General features: G+C 33.3%; 1 protein-coding gene across 5 annotated transcripts in view; it reads right to left on the bottom strand.

Moving 5' to 3' along the window:
- NRXN3 (neurexin 3) overlaps positions 1 to 10,574 on the bottom strand; it is a 2,051,432-nt gene that overhangs the window by 535,674 nt on the left and 1,505,184 nt on the right. The gene's annotated exons all lie outside the window — the stretch shown is intronic.

Genomic DNA, 10,574 nt, shown 5'->3' on the forward strand with positions numbered 1-10,574 from the left:
GAGTTTCCCAGGCATGATGTTGCATGTCTTCACTTTCCTTCTTTGCACATGCTGTTTGTCTACAAGTCCTAAAACACACTGCCTCTTTAAATTGACCTCACAAAAAAAAAAAATAAATAAATAAGTTCTTTCAAGTAGCTAAAGGGCTACTTTCTACATGATACATTTCCTGATCCCTCCACTTAGTGTCCCACTCCACTCCCATAAAATATGTGTACATATTTTCTCCCTAAAATAGGAGACTTTTCGTAATATTAAGGACTGTGTGTGTGTGTGTGAGAGAGAGAGAGAGAGAGACAGAGAGAGAGAGAGAGAGAAAGAAAAAGGCAGAGACAGAGAGACAGAGACAGAGACAGAAACAGAAACAGAGAGAAAGAGAGAGAGGAAAGAGAGAGAGAGAGAGAGGAAAGAGAGAGAGAGAGAGAGAGAGAGAGAGAGAGAGAGAGAGAGAGAGAGAGAGAGAGAGAAAGATAAGGGGAAACAGAAAAAAGAACCTATGTCTATGCCATGGGCAGAGTATCATTTATAAAATGGTTGTTGATTTAACATTGAATGAATGAATGAATGAATGGCCAGAAGCAGAAGAATCCCCATGTTTTAAAAGAATTTCCATTTTTTTTTATTAAGCTCCTTCCTTGGTTTCAGCCTGATTTCTCTTACACTTGGTCTCTTGCTTTTAGTCTTTGTATCTATCTTATCTGAGGCAGCTGGAAGGAGCCATTCTCTTTATCTTTGATAACTAAACCAAATATAGTTATGGATCAAATGGCCAAGATTTTAACTATGATAAATTTCATTGTCACTTGGCTGTCCTCAAATCTCAACTGCTTAATGTTTCTGACAGTAGCATCCTATGAAGCCCAAAGGACTCATGTTTAAAATCTTCAGTTTATTCTTGGATCTTGTCTTTCTCACTTCACACACATACATTTAATCAGTTTCCATATTCATAATAGTTTTCAATTATCCAATACTTTAAAGTTGACAAAGCACGACTATATCATCTCCTTTGAGTCTTTACCAAAATTATAGGGGGTAGATAGTCCAAGTCTTTTATCTCTTTTTTACAGAAGATAAAACAGACTCTGTTGGAACATTAAAAAATCACTAAACCAATCCCAAATTCTTGCATTCTTTTCATTATTCAATGGCAAACATTCATAAACATTATACCATGTTTCTGCTGATTTTTTCCCCACTGAATTATGAAGGGAATTCAACCAAAAGTTTTACTTTACATTGTAAAATTCAGAAAAAGACAATGGATCAATGGCTTTGCAGTCAGGAAGGATTATATATGAGTTATAATAGTAATATGACCATAAAGCATGGTCATCTTTGGTGTAGTTATTATCCTGGTCACCTCTTCTGAACCTTCTCCAGGGAGACAGTATGTTATAATGTAGATGTCAGGGAACTTAGATTTAAAATCCTGTTTCTACAATTCATAACTGTCTAAACTTGGGATCCCAACTTAATATTTCTGGGCCTCATTTGTCCCATCTGTAAAGTAAAGGGAAGCTAGGTGACACAGTGATCAAGTGTCAGGCCTGGAGTCAGGAAGACTCATCTTCCTGAATTCAAAGCTAGCCCCAGATACTGACTAGCTATATGACCCTTGGCAAGTCAACCTCATTTAACTCAGTTTCCTTATCTGTTAAGATTAACTAGAAAAAGAAATGGCAAATCACTCTAGGATCTTTGCCAAGAAAACCCTAATAGGGTAACTAAAGAGCCAGACATGACGGAAAATTACTGAAAAACAACAAAGTAAGGGGTTTGACTAATTTATTTCTAAGGTTTTAAATCTGTTAATCTATGATCAGTTCTGCCTTTCTAATATATAATGCTCAGTTCTGAAGACAGTCCTGTCGATATAGTCTGATCAGGACAGAATTGAACAAAATCATCACTTCCTTTGCTGTAGATTAAAAGATTGCTATTAATACAGCCTAAGATTTCATTTGTTTATTTGTCAGCCATGTCACATTATTGATCCATATTAAGCTTGCAATGTTCTTAAATCCTGTATATATATATATATATATATATATATATATATGTATGTATATATATACATATACATATATGTATACATATACATATATTTTTACAGCAAACATCATATATTCATGCCTTTTATGTCCTTTGCTTACATAGCTAATTTTTTAAACCAAATATAAAACTTTACACTTTTAGAATTATATTTCTTATGATTAGTTTCAGCTAATTAGTTTCTAGCCCAGGGGCTGGTAAATTACAACCCAAGAACCAAATTTTGTTCACCAAACATTTAGTACAATTTATATGCTAAAAATGAATTTTGCCTATTCTGTACAAAAATAGGCTGCAAGTTGGATTTGAACTATCAGCCGTAGTTTACCAATTCCTGCTCTATTCTATCAAAATCCTTCTAGATACCTACATTCATCCAAACAGTTAGTTCTTTTCAGACCTGTTCCATTATTATATACAATAAGCAAGTCATTTATACTTTTAGTAGACAAATTATTGATTAAAAAAAAAGTCAATCACAACTCTGAGATGTTCTACTAGAGGTACCTATCCAATTTGATATTGGGCCATTGATCATTATAATTTGATTGCATTAATTTAACCAGTTTTAGATCTATTTAAGTATTATCTAGTCTAGGGGGTCAGCAAACTATAATTTAAGAGCCAAAGTTGGAGTGTTACATGTTTAAAACACTAGAAAGTCAAAACTTTGAAGTACAAAAAACATTACTTTAAAATATTCTTATCTTACAGGTTTATATAAAAAAGGTAGGCTAGATTTGACCCTTGTCTTATAATTTGTCAACAGGATGTCTCCCTGATTTCTAAATATCTCAGTCACAAAAATAGCTTAAAGTTATCACTTATTAAAGTCAAATATCAAAATATCAAATATTCACAGAGATCTCAGTCCAAAAGAAGATAGAACATTTAAAGGACCAGGTACAACAAGCTAGATGCAGGATGAATGGGAAGTAATTATCAGAAGAGAGATACTAGAATGAAAAAGGATGAAAAAAGGCTTCTAGTAGAGGGCAGGATTTTAGTTGGGGTCTTGAAAGAAGCTAGAGTAACTAGAAGGTATCTGAAGAAAAGAAATTCTAGACATGGGGACAACCTATGAAAATACTTGGAGTTGTGAAAATGGAACAGTGATTAAGTTATCTGACTATTCAACCGTCTGTTCAATAAATAAGCACATGTCACTCAAGCCATCCTGGAAAGTACTACCAACCTTATAATCATTTTTTTTTTTCAAATCAACTTGTGGTTTAGGGATTTGGGCTCTGTAATCTTATCTACCATCGAAACAGAATTTTTTCAACAAGCATCCAAATTTCAAGCATAGTCATCTAAAGTTGATCAAAAATTTCTAGCATTTTAGAATGCTAGAAAGGGGGGAGTGAGTGTTACTTTATTCTACTTTCAAAATAAGTATTTTGTTAATTTGTATTACCTTACTTTAAGACTGAATTATGTATATTTAAAATGTTGGGAATGATCATCAAACTAGATGTTTAAATCTTTTAATGATAGAATCATAACATTTTTAAAGTTGGAAGGGTTCTTATATATTTATCCTTAGTTAATTCAGGAATCCCTGTCAGATCGTTATCTAGTCATTCAGTGATGAGAAACTTACTTAATGTTCCATTATTAATGAGCTCTAGTTATCAGAGCTGAGCCTAGACTAGTCTCCCTTTTACCTGATGTTCAATTAACACATTCTCTCTTTTGGAAGAACAGATTAATCTATTCCCTTTTCTACAGGATAGCCCTTAATACATTTGGAAAAATCCTGTCAACTAAATCTCTCCTACATTTCTAAATATCTTACTCACAAAAGCAGGTTAAGGTTATCACTGATTTTCTAAAAAGTCATGTCTTGCCCAAGTCTTCTTCCTTTCTCCAGGCTAAACATTCCACCTCTCTTATCTTTTCATTGTATGCCATGATATCTGTATCAATTCACATTTCTGCTTGCCTTTTTATGGCTGTGCATGAGTTTGTCACTGTCACTCTCAAAGAGTAGTAGCCAAAATTGAAGACAATACTCTATACATAATCTTGCTAGTTTAGAGATCATTTGGATTCCTTCTTACTTCTCATCACCAATCTTATATACTTTTATCACTGTAGCATCAGATCATTTTTCTTTATTGTTTCAAATTATATTTGCTTATTAAAAAAAAATAAAAACTTCTAGATTTTCTTCAAATGAAGCTGCCTTAGTAAGTCTACCATCCCTTACTTCTATAATTGGTTTCAAAAATTAATTCCAGATTTTAAATTTATCCCCATTAAATTTCATCTTGTTTATTTTGGCCCAACCTCCTTGTTTGTCAAGATTGTTTCAAATCCTCATTTCATCATTTACCATATTAGCTATCCCTCATGGGTTTGTCATTTGCAAATGCTAAGCACGCTTTCTATATCTTCATCCAAGAATAATAAAAAAATGAAAAACAGGACAGGGTAAGGACAGAATCCTATTTCATTCTACCAAAGAACTCAAATCCAAGTTGACACAGAATCATTAATTCTCTCTCTTTGGGCATGGTTGTTCAACTAGTTTTAAAATCTCAGGGTTAAGAAATGAAAGTGTGAAACACATAGGGATGTAGAAATGAAAGAGACTTAGAGACTAGTTATCCAGTTTAGCCTCTTCATTTTACAAGTGAGGAAACTGAGGCTCAGACTTTATTTACTTGCCTACAGTGGTACATACTGAGTGGCAAAAGCAGAAGGAAATTTCTTTGCCTCCAAGTTCAATGCCTTTTCTGTGACATCTAACTGCAGATAAAAAATTAATAGGTCTCTGGGAAATCATACAGGTCATTGCCTTGGATTTTCAGTAAGATATAAATAATCAATTCCCTGTTTTCAAAGATATAAAAGGGAAGGAAATTCCAAATCTCCCTTAGTGATTTTTCACCATCAGGAAATTGTCTGACTGGCATCCTTCCTACTAGAAATTTAGCTCATCTTCCCTTCCTAATAGCATCATGGCTAAAGCTACCCTCTCCAAAAAACAAACAAAAAATCCTCGCAGATTCATCAATTAAAAAAATTTTTAGTTTAAACTTGACAACCAAAAGCAAGGAACATTTCCATATACATAACACACCATCTTTAATTTGAATAAATTGACCAAGAAATATTTGTATGAACATATACTACATGCAAAAAATTGTAATATATATATAATTTTCCTGTATTTCCAAAGAACTCCTGGGAAATCTAGGAATAGAAATTATGTATCTGTCCATCAGTAAATGTCTCTGGGAGACTTGGGGATTACTATAAAGTTTTTAATAAGAAATATATGACAGTGTGGTCCAGTACTAATCTCTTATCCCATTAACTCATATCTTAGTTTAAAAATTTTACTTATATTATTTGTTTTTTTCTTCATCTTCAATTCTGAATGTATTCCATTTTCCATGCATCCCACCCCCTCCAATGAACCATCCCATGTAACAAAAAGTATTTTTTAAATGTAAGATAAGTAAATTGTGACCATTCCTTGGTCACATATTCTCTATCTGGTTCTGGCCAAGCACATAGAAGCTTGGGGAGGGGGGGAGGGAGAGGGAAGCTGATTATAACTATATGGTGAGCCATTGCTGAAACAGTACAAAAGAGAGGGGAAAAAAACACAAGTTGAATTGACAAAAATGTTCTAAATATTTACTGTATGTCAGATACAGTTCAGCAAAAGTAATATATTAGTCCAGTTGCAAAGGTTATTCAATGCTCTATCAATTCTAAAAAGAAGGGAAAGTGTATTTTCTCCTTTTATCTTTGGTAGCCTTATGAATTTTGGGGGAAAATATATTCCCTGGGTGGTAATTCTGTCTCCCCTACACCCTAATACAATTTTCTTACTACTTAAGTGAATTTAAGGTTTGCTTAATTTTTTTTTGAGCAGAATAATTATACTATATATTAAATGTGGCTATCTACCTGAAGACATATGATGATTTCAAACATTATATTCCTATGGAATACTAGAAGTAAAGCATACTTGATATGATGGGAAAGATTTCTCTGTGATAATTAAGACTGTACTAAAAACAATTTTTTGCATGTAGTATATGTTCATACAAATATTTCTTGGTCAATTTATTCAAATTAAAGATGGTGTGTATATATTTAATTAATATCTATTATGTTGTTAAGTATTGAGGTAACACAATTCTTATGCTATAGGGTTTTACATTTTCAGATATCACACTCCTTTACCCATAAAACAGATATATTGGCCTTTCCCTACCTCCCAAGGAGGAAGTAAGAATGAATGACATCCATTCAATGAGATTTCTGAACTCCTTCTGAAAAAACTGTTGGATAAATACAAATTGTAGAGAAAATAATCTCTAATTTCTCTCCCTGCAGCAATGGGTGTATGTGTAATATTCAACTAATAGAAAACTTTTTTTTGAAAGCCTTTCAAAAAAAGTGACACGGTTGCCAGATGTTATTTTTAATTTTAATAAAATATAGAAGCTTCTTGCACCTTTGTGAAATTCAGCTTTAATTTGAATGCAAATCATTTTTAGTAATAAAAGAACAGCTAGATGGTGCTGCAGAAAGAGCACTGGTCTTGCAGTCAGGAACCTGAATTCACATCCAGCTTTAGATACTTAATATTTACTAGCTGGGTGACCCTGGGAAAGTCACTTAACTCCATCTACCTTTCAAAAACAAAAAGATCAACAGAGGAAATACAGAAAATATATACTAAAGAATAACTATTTATGGTTTTTTTTTAAATAAATTTAAAATACAGTGAATTTTCAGGTTTTGGCAATTTCATGAGATATTTACATGTCAATTGAAATAAAACTTTCTCAGTATAACATACTATCAAGTTTAGGCCAACTAGCATAACTAAGGATTTTAATGCAACTTTTCTACATCTTTTATCATTTAGACTACATGTTTATTGGTGTTTATTTTTTTATTTTATGTCAAGAAGTCAAAATAAATTATACACAAAAATATATGAACTATAAAATTCAGATTATAGATATATTTATATATAAGTATAAAAGTTCATATATAACATCTATATAAAGATCTATGTATTAACACTTTAAAAATATATATGTACTCATATACATGCCACTTATATGTATATACATTTGTATGCGGTGTGTATGTATACATAAGTATTATGTGTATATAATATGTGTCTCTCTCCCTTTCTACATATACATATGTATGCAGATGCACATCCAGGGATAAATAAACCAAGGTAATATATATATATATATACAGAGATGGTCGGGGGAGGAGTTGAGGAAAGTCTTTTTGAGTATATAGGAGTGGTAGGTACAGTTATGAGATGGCACAGTAAACAGGGCACTTATTACATCTGATGTCAGAAAGACCTGAGTTCATATATGACCTCAGACACTTCTAGCTGTGTGACCCCTGAAGTCACTTAAACTTTATCTGCCTCAGTTCCTTCAACTATAAAATGGGGATCCTAATAGCAATCTACCTCACAAGATTGTTGGGAGAATCAAATAAGATCATTGTAAAAATTCTAAATGCTGTGTCTGGTGTAGAATGGGGGTTTTCTTTTCCTCTTCCCTTTTTATAATAGGTATTATACTCTGTCTTCTAGCTACAAGAAAGGGAGTGCAGTCTGATTAATGCTGATTATTGTCTTAAGTTCTGACATGATAAATTTTTTCTCGTGAAGCCTTGGTGGATGGAAAAACAATTTGGGAGGAGTGGAATTAACATGAAAATTAACAATTTTCTAAGTTCTAATTGTTCTATAGAGAAAAAAAAAACATTCATGACCCTAAAAGCAACAGGGTTTAGAGTTAGAGTTCTTGGTATCAAAGGATTAGAAATGGAAGGGACATGAGAAGTCATCTAATCTAATCCTAATATTTTAGAAAAGAAGACTGAGACCCAGAAAGATAAAGCCATTTTGCCAAAGTCACACTGGATGTGTAGAAATCAAATCCAGGTATATTTATATTCACTGTCTTGGACTCTCTTCTAAATGCCAGCCTACAATCATATATAAGGTACCTGGCTAAAGTCAAGAATATAGTATGTGTTTGCAAAATAACTGGCCCATGTGAGTCTCAAAAATATGATTTTGAACCCATCAGTATCCTGTTCATACTAGAAAAAGTAACTGACTATAGATGTGGTCAACTATAGTGTTAAACACTGTGTAGAGCTTGCTGTTATCTCTCAGCTTTTCTGAAAAGGAACTTACATCTCATCTGAATGTGCCAACATGACCTAAGTTGGGGGGGAGGGGGAATCCACTTCTGTGATTTCATTTCACCTCTAACTAGGTTGCATCTGGTAAAGGAAGACATTTGCCAGAGGGAGTACATCTGGTGGGGGCTCTACAATGCACAGCACTCATTTAATTTAATATCAAGAACAACTTCCTAGAGAACACTAAAAACTCACATCTCTCTTAAGGTTTTATTTAATAGTTTAAGCATCTATAAAAAGTAGAGCTAATTGACAAGGAATAATGTTCTTCATTTATAATGTTCTCTCTAAAAACTTGCCTGACCTTTTTTGATTTTTGCCTCTCACTATTTTTCTTTTAATAAGGGAATAGGAAATATTTCTTATTAGTTCAACTTGAGTGACTGGAAAGCTGTGGAGTGGAATAGAAAGATCCCCAAACTTGGAGTCAAAGAAATAGGGATGGAATAGTAATGCTAATGCTTATTAGCTATGTCACCTTGATGAAGTCATTTAGTCTATCAAGGCTTCAGTTCCCACATTTTTTTTTTAAAAGAACAAATTAAATTTTCTGTGATTCTGTGTTAATACTTAGTAAAAGCAGCCCATTATGCAATTGGGTCCTCAATTTTATTTCTCCCTCCTCATCTTTCTTCTCTAAGATCAAGGAAGGACATATTTCCCAACCTTTTTTCATGATTGCTTAGTGAGGGTTTGAGTAGAGCAGAGACAGAGAGAGGCAGAGAGACAGAGACACAGAAACAGAAACAGACAGACAGAGATACAGAGAGATAGACAAAGTGAGAGGGAAGGAAGAAAAGGAAGGAAGGAAGGAGGGAGGGAAGAGATAAAGGGAGGAAGAGAAGAAAGAAGCAAGAAAAGAAAGGAAGGAGGGAGAAAGAAGGGAAAGAAAGAAGGAAAGAAGAAAGGAAGTAATGAATGAAGGAAGGAATACAATTTGGGACATTCACTTAAATTTAAGACAAATAACATTTAAACATTAACTTATTCCTTACAATTGAATCTATACATCAATCTTTCATATTTGGATAGTATCTTCTGAACTAAGAAATATAGAATTTTAGGGCTAGAATCACCTAATTAGTTGCCATTTAAAGTAAATTTTATAACAGTTGATCATTCACCCTCTTTACAAAGAATTTATTGATTAGGAATTTACAATGAACCACCTACTTTTGGATACCTTTACCTTAGAAATTTTTTTCTTAGGTGGAACAGAATTCTTTCTCTCTGATATATCTATCTAATAAGTATCATTAGCTTATGATGTCATACTTATTCTGCTCTCTTGAACCAAGTAAATCAAGTTTAAGTCGCTTTCCAAAGCACAGACTTTCAAAAATTTGAAGATCACAATCATAGAACTTTAGGATTACAAGTAGTCTCAGAGACTATTAGGTCCAAACTGTACCTTGACTAAGGTATCTCCTCTACAGGAGAGCTGACAAGAGGTCATTCAATCTTTACTTGACAACCTCTAGTGAGAGGGAAAGGGAAACCACTTACCCTCCTGTAGTGGTCTGTTATATTACTGGATGGCTGGAATTTTAGGATTTTTTTTTCTTTTTCTCTTCTATCAAGCCCAAGTCTACTTCTCATCTTCTACTTCTTGCTTCTAATTCTACCTTTTGGGGCCAAATAAAACAAGTCTAATTCCTCTTTTCCACATGAAAGCTCTTCCGGTGTATGAAGACAGCAAGCTATCATGCTCCCCACTAAGACCTTGTTCCTCTAGTCTAGGCATTCCTACTTCTTTTATGTAAGTCTGGCAGAGTAAGTTTCAAAACCTATAGCTTGATTTTTCTAGGAAAAGTGTTGAAATTGGAAGAGCATAGCAAATTGCAAACAAACCGAGGAAAACAATTTGGTTATAACTGTGTAATGAGAGAGAAAAATAAAAAGTAAGAGCTCAGATTTTTATCTAAGTTTTAAAAAGAGGGAGAAAAGAGAAAAATCTAGTAATTCAGATATTTCCAAATAATTTTGACATTTTTTTTTTTTTTTTTTTTGCTGAGGCAATGAAGTTAAGTGACTTGTCCAGGGTCACAAAGCTAGGAAGTGTTAATTGTCTGAGATCCGATTTGAACTCAGGTCCTCTTGACTTCAGCGCTGGTGCTCTATCCATTGTGCCACAGTTGCCCCATTTTGACATTTTAAAGGGAAAATATTCAAGTGAATTTTATGCAATATCATGGAGTCTCTCTTTGCTGAGAATTTCTAGAGTTTTTCCCAACTCTCTGCCTTAAATTTCCTTTCTTCTATATTCAGAGCAAACAGAAGCCCTACAAATGAGAACAATCAAG

The sequence above is a fragment of the Sarcophilus harrisii genome, chromosome 2 (assembly GCF_902635505.1).
Source record: "Sarcophilus harrisii chromosome 2, mSarHar1.11, whole genome shotgun sequence".
NCBI lineage: Eukaryota > Metazoa > Chordata > Mammalia > Dasyuromorphia > Dasyuridae > Sarcophilus > Sarcophilus harrisii.